General features: G+C 50.5%; 1 long non-coding RNA gene across 1 annotated transcript; it reads right to left on the bottom strand.

Annotated features, from left to right (window-relative positions):
- Positions 1–6138: 6138 nt before the first annotated feature.
- LOC125628013 (uncharacterized) lies at positions 6139–9448 on the bottom strand. The gene is made up of 3 exons (XR_007354134.2): positions 9346–9448; positions 6557–6659; positions 6139–6211 (listed from the first exon to the last, which is right to left on the bottom strand). It is a non-coding gene; the product is annotated as an uncharacterized LOC125628013 (long non-coding RNA).

The raw sequence follows: 9448 nt of genomic DNA, 5'->3' as shown, positions 1-9448 counted from the left end.
AGGACCAATTCCCAGTTAAATCATCCCAGCCAGGGCTTTGTCAAGCCTGACCTTAAAAACCTCTAAGGAAGGAGATTCTACCACCTCCCTAGGTAATGCATTCCAGTGTTTCACCACCCTCTTAGTGAAAAAGTTTTTCCTAATATCCAATCTAAACCTCCCCCACTGCAACTTGAGACCATTACTCCTCGTTCTGTCATCTGCTACCATTGAGAACAGTCTAGAGCCATCCTCTTTGGAACCCCCTTTCAGGGAGTTGAAAGCAGCTATCAAATCCCCCCTCATTCTTCTCTTCTGCAGGCTAAACAATCCCAGCTCCCTCAGCCTCTCCTCATAAGTCATGTGTTCCAGACCCCTAATCATTTTTGTTGCCCTTCGCTGGACTCTCTCCAATTTATCCACATCCTTCTTGAAGTGTGGGGCCCAAAACTGGAAGGTGGAAGGTAACTTTACAGGGTAATCAGATTCAAAACATAGAGGATTCCCCTCTAGGCAAAACTTCAAAGTTACAAAAAAAAAGGGATAAACCTCCCTCTTAGCACAGGAAAAATTCACAAACTAAAACAAAAGATACTCTAACGCATTTCCTTGCTATTACTTCCTATTTCTGAAAGTTTAGCTGTATCATTCAGCAGGAGCTAGATTACTTGCTTGGTCTCTCTCTTTGACTCCGGAGAGAACACAGAAACACAAAACAAAAACTTCCCCCACAGATTTGAAAGTATCTTCTCCCCTTATTGGTCCTTTTGGTCAGGTGCCAACCAGGTTATCTGAGCTTCTTAACCCTTTTCAGGTAAAGGAGGGATTTTATGGTACCCTTAGCTGTATGTTTATGACAGATGGAGATTCCACCACCTCCCTAGGTAACCCATTCCAGTGCTTCACCACCCTCCTAGTGAAAAAGTTTTTCCTAATATCCAACCTAAACCTCCCCCACTGCAACTTGAGACCATTACTCCTTGTTCTGTCATCTGCTACCATTGAGAACAGTCTAGAGCCATCCTCTTTGAACCCCCCTTTCAGGTAGTTGAAAGCAGCTATCAAATCCCCCCTCATTCTTCTCTTCCGCAGACTAAACAATCCCAGTTCCCTCAGCCTCTCCTCATAACTCATGTGTTCCAGTCCCCTAATCATTTTCGTTGCCCTCCGCTGGATTCTCTCCAATTTATCCACATCCTTCTTGTAGTGTGGGGCCCAAAACTGGACACAGTACTCCAGATGAGGCCTCACCAATGTCGAATAGAGGGGAACGATCACGTCCCTCGATCTGCTGGCAATGCTCCTACTAATGCAGCCCAATATGTTGTTAGCCTTCTTGGCAACGATGGCACACTGCTGACTCATATCCAGCTTCTTGTGCCCTGTAATCCCCAGGTCCTTTTCTGCAGAACTGCTGCTTAGCCAGTCGGTCCCCAGCCTGTAGTGGTTCGTGGGATTCTTCTGTCCTAAGTGCAGGACTCTGCACTTGTCCTTGTTGAACCTCATCAGATTTCTTTTGGCCCAATCCTTCAATTTGTCCAAGTTGGACGCTGCCTCCCACACCCCGTGCCCATGCAAGGAAATGCCTCCTCCATCACAGACAGCAGCAACGCCAAGCAGGTAGGGCTAGGTGGGGTCCTGGGGGACAGGGCCACTCTGTGCTCCCTAGCTCCAGCTGTCCTGCCCCCCTAGCACTGTGCTGGGAGGGGAGATCCTGCTCTGTGCTGGCTCAGCAGAGCCTGGAGGCAGGGCATGGGGGAGTGGGTCTGGGGGGGATGCTGGGATGTGAAGGGGTGGGAGGCACTGGGCAGTGGCGAAGGTTTGTGTATTTTGGGGTGGGAGGCAGTGGGGGGTCTGTGTGAGGCACTGTGTAGTTGTGGTGGTGGGGCTGTGAGGAAGGGTACTGGGCAGAGTGGGTGGGGGAGATCTGTGTATGTTGGGATGCTGGGCAGTGGGGCGTGGAGGGCTACTGGACAGTTGTGGTGGGGCTTAGGGCGTGGGGGCATTGGGCAGGTGTGGTGGTGTTCATGGCACTGTGCATTTTGGGGGGCGGGGTGCTGGGCATAGTGAGTCCAGAGGGTGCGGGGGGGGGAGGCTGTGTGGCACGGCATGGACCCACCCCCACAGGGAAGGGGCACATTGAGGGCACAGGGCTCGGTGGGCCAGTGTGTGTCTGACGACTGCTGGTTTCTAAACAGTGCACTGGGCGAAGTGGGGTGGCCTGCGCTATGCCATGCCCCATTGCCCCTGGCCAGCCCCTGGCTCCAAGGACCGAACCCCCTGTGCCATGTTCCATTGCCCCCAGAGGGGCCTACAATTATGTTTGGAGCCAGGCACACAACGAGTTAATTCGGCCCTGGTTCTGCTTCCCTGAGACTTTCATCCTCCTCAACAGCACAGAGGCTGTCAGACGGGGGTTGGGACCAGTCTACTGTGTCCCGGAAAGTCTCATCTATGGACCTCTCTGTCTCCCTCAGCTCCTCCAGTTCAGCCACTCTGGTCTCCAAAGCCTGTACATGGTCCTGAGGGCCAGGAGCACCTTGCACTGAATACACACCTACACCGCAGGTAATCATACATGCTGCATTGGGTGCAATCAACTCAGTAGCCCCCACTCTACTGCTGGACTTTTGAGATGGGAAGGTGCCGTGTTAACACATTGGCATCACCCCTCCCCCTCCCCCCCGTGCCCCCAAACCCACATCTAGACACAGCGTGATCTGCACAAAGCCTCTCCAGGGCAGGTAACCAAATTGGCTAATTACTTTTTGAAAATCAAGGCCGCCACTCATGGTGGGCTTTGGGGTGGAGGAGCGGGGTTGTTAGATCCAGGGATGGACGGTAGCGAGGCTGGGGATGTGAAAGGGACTGCCTCAAGCTGCGAGAGCTCTGAGCATGGAGCAGCGGAGCTGCCAAGGACCGACGTGTCTCTCAGACAGCCACGGTTCTGCAGTCGGCCAGTAGACCCTGTGCTGAGCAGGCGTTTGAGAACAGCCCCCAGCAGAGCACACGGGGCGTGCATGGAAGGAGACACGCAGTTGGCACTCTGGATGGAAAGCAAGCTGTAATTAGAGCGTCCCTCTATTTCCCCCAGGGGTGATGGGGTAAACCATGCCTTGATTTACAGCCTTTGTCTGCAGTTAGCACCAGGGCAGGGTGGCACCCCACAGTCTATCAGGGGTGCATTTCCTCATGGGCAACAAGAGCTGGTTTTCCATGCTGTCCAGGCCAAAAGTTTGTGTTGACTGCAAACAGCGGGATGCAGTGTCACCTGCAATACTGCGTATGGGCACTAGATGGCAGCTGCTTCTTGCTAGTGGTGCAATGGATTAGTAACTGGTTTGCTATTTCTCAGAGCCCTACGGAAAGGAAAATGTCTCTTTTGCAAGAAATTCTGTGATTTCAAAATGTGGTTTTGTTCCAAATTGGGAGAATTTTGAAATTTCCGGCAACATGAAAATTTCCAAAATAAAATTTCTTTCAGGTCAGTCGGAACGTTCAGGTTTAGTAACATCGAATTGTGTTGTTCCGGTTGGGAATGTTTTGTTTTCTGTGTAACTTAGAACTTAATATATAAGTATAATCATACAGCATCATAGCGAATGTCTTTATAATAGAATAGACTGGAAAATAAATTGGGAAAGAAAAAGTATTTTTGGAAGGAAAAAGGAAACGACACAAAACTTCATCCAAATTGACACAATCCCAGTTTCCAGTCCAACAAGACTGCATTTTCCAATTCAAAACTGCGCTAGGAGACATTTTTTGAGCAGCTCTATCATTTAGTATTAATTTTATGGTAGCATCTGAGAGCTCCAGTCATGGACCAGTACCTCATTTTGGAAACCCCGAGGAAACTTCATGGGGCCTCTGCAGTCAGTGCCCAGACAAAGACATGTCCCCATCAAGGAAATGTGGGGCCAGACCCCCCAGCTGGCATAAAGCAGGATCTCTGAGTTGCAGTCAATGGGCCCAGGTGCCCCGCTGGTGTCAATTGGCCCCACTCTATTGGAGAGGGAATTCTGATAATAAGCGTAAGTGTGCCTCAGTTTCCCTCTGGGATTTGCCTTGCTCTGCACCAAGTTTCAACAGTTCTTAGGGCAGAGCGAGAGACATGGGGTGTCAGGTCATACCGCTGTCTGGGGTGGAACCAATGGGTCAGTAAAGGCCTGGCTGAAACCGACCCAGATCAATGAAGAAGCTAGAAATACAACAGGCTAGTGACCAACAAGCAAGAGGAAGGGGGTTTTCCCACCTCTCTGCAGGGAAGCCAGGCAAAGACCCCAGTTGGAGAACCGAGGGGAAAGGTGCCAGCTGGTGGGGTGAAGAACCGGCCTTTGCAGAGAGAGAGACACACACACACCGGGAACTCAGGGAAAAGAGACAGAGACAGAGCCAAGATGGTTTCGACAGTCACATGGTTCAAGGCAGCACAGGCCAGGCGAACTCTCTCTTAATCTCTGCCTCTGACAGCCTGAACAGTGATTACACAGGTTGTGTATTGGGGGGTGACCTGCTCCTATCACAGATGACAGGTTCTTTTCCTAGGCAGCTACTTTACAGTTAACTGAGAAGATGGCAGCTGGTGAAACACACCCAGAAACGGTATTTAATACACACAATATCCTGGGCAAGGATCAATACACAGAACGGTTAGAATAAGCACAGTAAAGTAGGTTCTGGCATGGCTCATACTTCCCATCCTGCATTGCGCATACTTACAGCTTACGGGGACCGCTGGAAGCAGAGATGGAGGGGGAAGAAAGCGGTGCGAACCAGAAGGGAGGTCCTGATTCCATTTACACTGTCTCGGGGACCTGACGAAGCCAAAGAAATGGGAAGTGGGGGTGGTATTTTATACCCTTCCTTGTGGTAACAGCATGGCTATGATCCTTAACCCTGATTCGCAGCACTTATTTCTTAATTCCTGTATGTAAATGCGGTCTAACGGCTTAGCCATTGCATGGCAACCTAATTACTAAAGGCCCCCAGCACTCCCGTCTTGCAGAATCCTGTGGTGTACTGGACCCATTTGTGGTTACCTGTTTGTCTCTGAGGAGGAGAGTGCAAAATATCTGACCTGAGGCAGGTCATCTCCTTAGATCTACAGTATTCAGCTACCTCCCAGCCTTCAGCATAACTCCCCCCGCCAGCCATGGAAAATTGCTCTGCCAGAATTTTTGGTGCTGCTCTATCATTTATTCTTCATTTTCTAGCAGTGCTTAGGAGCCCCAGGCATGGACAAGCACCTCATAGTGCTAGGTGCTGTACATTATTTATTAGGTGTTTTACGGCAGGACCTGGGAGCCCTACGAGTGGACCAATGCCCCATTGTGTTAGGTGCTGTACAAACTCAGAACAGCTCCATAGTGTTCAAGGTGAATAAGATCAGGCAGCTGTCCTGGCCATAGGTCCTGGCCGTGAGCTGGGCCACAAGGCTGTTCGGGCCAGAGAGCAGATGCCACTCATTGTGCTCCATATATTTCCCATTCGGCATAATCACTTCATTTGTCCGGGCGGCCATGATGTTCCCGCTGGGCGGGTGGTACAGGGCACCAGACGGGCGAATCGTCTCTCTCATGTCTGCTACCTGGGTCATGGGCAGACAGGTGGACACATTCTGGGGGTTGCTGCTGGTGCCATGGGGCAGCGTGGCGGTGAAGGCGTACTGACTGTTGACTCCACCGTTACTGAAAGAGGGCAGGACACAGAGGGGTCGGGGGCACCGGGCTCCTGGGACTGAGCCAAGAGATGCCAAGTAAAAGGGAGAGAAAGGGGAATAGGAACCAAAAATACCCCCCCTCCTCTGGGCCCCATCTCTCCCTGCACCTGCAGAATCAAGATGTTGCATAATCTAATGCAGGGGTCAGTGCATCCCTGGCATGCTGGGTGCTCTCTGCCCTCGGTTAGGTGTCTCTAGTGCCTGGCACAATAGCAGCCCCCTGCTCTCAGGAGGTGTCTCAGCAGAGCCGAGTAGAGTGGGGCCCCCCTGACCTTGCCAGGCGTCCCTACAAGCCGGTGGGATACAACCAGGGACATTCTCTGCTGCTCTTCACAGCTGGGTACATGGGCAGGGAAGGACAGAGACAAACCCCAGGCTGGTCACTCACCAGTTCACATGATCCACGATCACTCTGAGCGCGGCCAGGTCAATGCTCCCAGCGGTCTCTGGCCCAAAGCAGAGGAGAAGGGGCAGCAGCAGGAGTCCAGCCCTGGGCATCCGTCCTGGCACCTGCACAGGACCCCACAGCATCAGCGCCCTCGAGCCTGGGCACAAACCCAGAGCCCCTCGACCCACATCCCCTAACCCGTGCTGGGCTACCAACAGTAGAGGGGGCAGGGGGAGCCCCCTGGGGCTCCATGGGACAGCAGGCAGTGGGGGGGAAAGGGAGAGTCATCAGGGTTTCCATGGGCAGGAAGAGGGGGTCATGAAGCACTCCCCTGATGCTCCATGGGTCAGGGAAAGTGGGAGTCATGGGGGACTTCTCTTGGGTTCCATGGGGCAGGGGACATAGGGGGCACGGGACTCCCCTAGGCTTCCATGGGGCAGGGGAAGTGGGGGGCAGAGGGGGCTCACCTGAGGCTCTATGAGGTAGAGGACCGTAGCATCTGGGAGCCCCAGGCATGAACCAGGATCCCATTGTTCTAGCTCCACTTTTGAGGAGTGGCGTGTGAGGCCTCTGCAAGAGAGGAAACAACATCGTAAGACCAATGCCTCAAACCCTCCCTCCAGCAATGGCTACACCTGAGAGACAGGCAATCGCATTTGCAATCCCAGGATCGGACTTGCTTCCCAAGTGAGAAGCCATAAAAACAAATACACCTAGAACACAGGGCAACGCTAGCTGGACACTCGTCCATCCAAGTTATGGGAGAATCCAAAACCAATGGCAATGCCTGGGAGCCCACAGACACGGGCCAGGATCTGATTGTGCTACGTGCTCTGTGTTATTTATTAGGTGTATTACAGTAGCGCCAAAGAGAACCAGTCATAACCCTGAGACCCCATTGTGTTAGGTACTATACAAATTCAGAACAGCTCCATCTCACCCCGGGATCTCCATTCCCCCACCCCTGAGAACATCCGACACAGCAGAGCAACCTGCAAAGACATGGCAGATGATTCCTCCGTTGCAGGTATGACGTGGGCAGACCAGGTCCCAACTCCTGCCAAGGTCTGTGTGCCTCAGCTGAACTGTGACGAATACCAAGCTGGGCTCAGTCTGGCTCACCTGTGCATTGGTGCTGGTCATGTAGGTATTAGAATTCCAAACATCTGTTTGGGGTTTAGACTTTATCGAGTGCTTGTGAGTTGCTGGGCACATTAATCTCACTTGTAGCATCTGTATCCATAGTGTACAGGAATAGTTGAGTATCACAGTGTGAAACACCAGAGAGGAGAGAGATATTAACTAGTGGAAAGGGCTGATCTCCATCAGAAGGTGTCACATCTTACCCAACAAGAAAGGTCCATTGACACCAATGGACAATTGTGAGTCGATAAAGAGGACAAAAGCCATTGGTTGTTCTGCCGTCTCTCCTCCCACATGAAGACAACTCATAAAAGTGGATTCTTCCCATCAGAGAAGTTTGCACAAGGGAGGAAGGGGATGAAAATCCCTGACAAAAAGCAACTGGATCTCTATGCTGCTTGGACTCTGGGGAACAAGATTTCAGGGCAAAAGCAAGAGATCCCCAGCTGCTTAGCTTGGGTTAGCCTTAAAGGTGACATAAAGCTTGCTTATTGTAGAAGCTGCTGTTACCTTTGGAAATGTAAGATTGTAACTCCTTTGTGTATCTATGTTCACCTGCTTTAACCTTCAAAATAACTCTTGTTTCCTGTTCCTAGTTAATCAATCCGTACATAGCTTATTATAGGATTGGCTACAAGCGTTGTCTTTGATGTTAGATCTAAGGTGCAATTGACGTAGGGTAAGTGACTGGCCCTTTGGGACTGGGAGTAACCTGAATAGTGTTGGTTTCAGAGTAACAGCCGTGTTAGTCTGTATTCGCAAAAAGAAAAGGAGTACTTGTGGCACCTTAGAGACTAACCAATTTATTTGAGCATAAGCTTTCGTGAGCTACAGCTCACTTCATCGGATGCATACTGTGGAAACTGCAGAAGACATTATATACACAGAGACCATGAAACAATACCTCCTCCCACCCCACGCTCCTGCTGGTAATAGCTTATCTAAAGTGATCACTCTCCTTACAATATGTATGATAATCAAATGGCCCAACTTGATTATCATACACATTGTAAGGAGAGTGATCACTTTAGATAAGCTATTACCAGCAGGAGAGTGGGGTGGGAGGAGGTATTGTTTCATGGTCTCTGTGTATATAATGTCTTCTGCAGTTTCCACAGTATGCATCCGATGAAGTGAGCTGTAGCTCACGAAAGCTTATGCTCAAATAAATTGGTTAGTCTCTAAGGTGCCACAAGTACTCCTGAAATAGTGTTGTGATTCTTGGTGTAAAGAACCTTCTGTCCCCAAGACAGGCTGACCTGGGTGGCAGATCAGAGGACCCGGGGGAATATCGGTGGCTCAATGTTAAGGCTGCTACATGCCTGAAGAAGTTACATGGGGTAATTGGTTGGGGACAGCTAATTATAGAGCTCCCAGCCAACTCAGGGTTTGTGTTTTGCTTCCTGATAGTCTGTCCGGAGATCGGCACGCACAGTCTTCAGCCAGTGCAGGCAGCGTTACAGACCAACCCGGCCACAACACCGCCAACAATCTTCAGAGGGCTTTGGGGTGTCCATAATTAAGCATCAAACATTAATATTCAGCACTTATTCATTTCTTAATTCCTGTATGTAAATACGGTCTAACGGCTTAGCCATTGCATGGCAAGCTAATTGCTAAAGGTCCCCAGCACTCCCGTCTTGCAGAATCCTGTGGTGTACTGGACCCGTTTGTGGTTCAGCATAACTCCCCCCACCAGGCCTCGTGCTGACACGACAGGCCTTTAATCCTAGCAAGCTTAAGAACCCATTTCTGTATGTCCACTTATTAGCCACCCAGGCACGTTCCAAGCTAAGAAGCAACACACCCTTGGTAAATCTTATACGCCAATGCCATTTTACCTCTAGCAAGTTAAATGTGCCCATGAGACAGGGTCATAGATCATAAGATCAGGTCAGGGCTCAACACCCTCTCGCCCAAGGACATAAAGATTCTGTAGCAGGTGACTAATCAATTGTTTCGTTGCTTGAAAAGGCTCCCTGGGTGTCACGCTGTCTGGAGCGGCTCACGACTGTGAGTGCCGACTTCAGAGCAGACTGTCAGAAAGGAGGGCAGACACCCCCACTATTGCCAGATAAAGAAACAGATCTTAACATGGTTAAAAAAAACTTACCTTGATAGCATTCTGTCTAGCAAGAAATCACTTATCAATTGCTGTGGTTGTGAACTCCTCATTTCTTTATTGTTCTGTCATTATGGTCCCCACTTCCCTATTG

The sequence above is a fragment of the Caretta caretta genome, chromosome 23 (genome assembly GCF_965140235.1).
Source record: "Caretta caretta isolate rCarCar2 chromosome 23, rCarCar1.hap1, whole genome shotgun sequence".
Lineage (NCBI taxonomy): Eukaryota > Metazoa > Chordata > Testudines > Cheloniidae > Caretta > Caretta caretta.
Note: the sequence above shows the minus strand (reverse complement) of the source record. Positions and strands in the feature narration are given on the sequence as shown.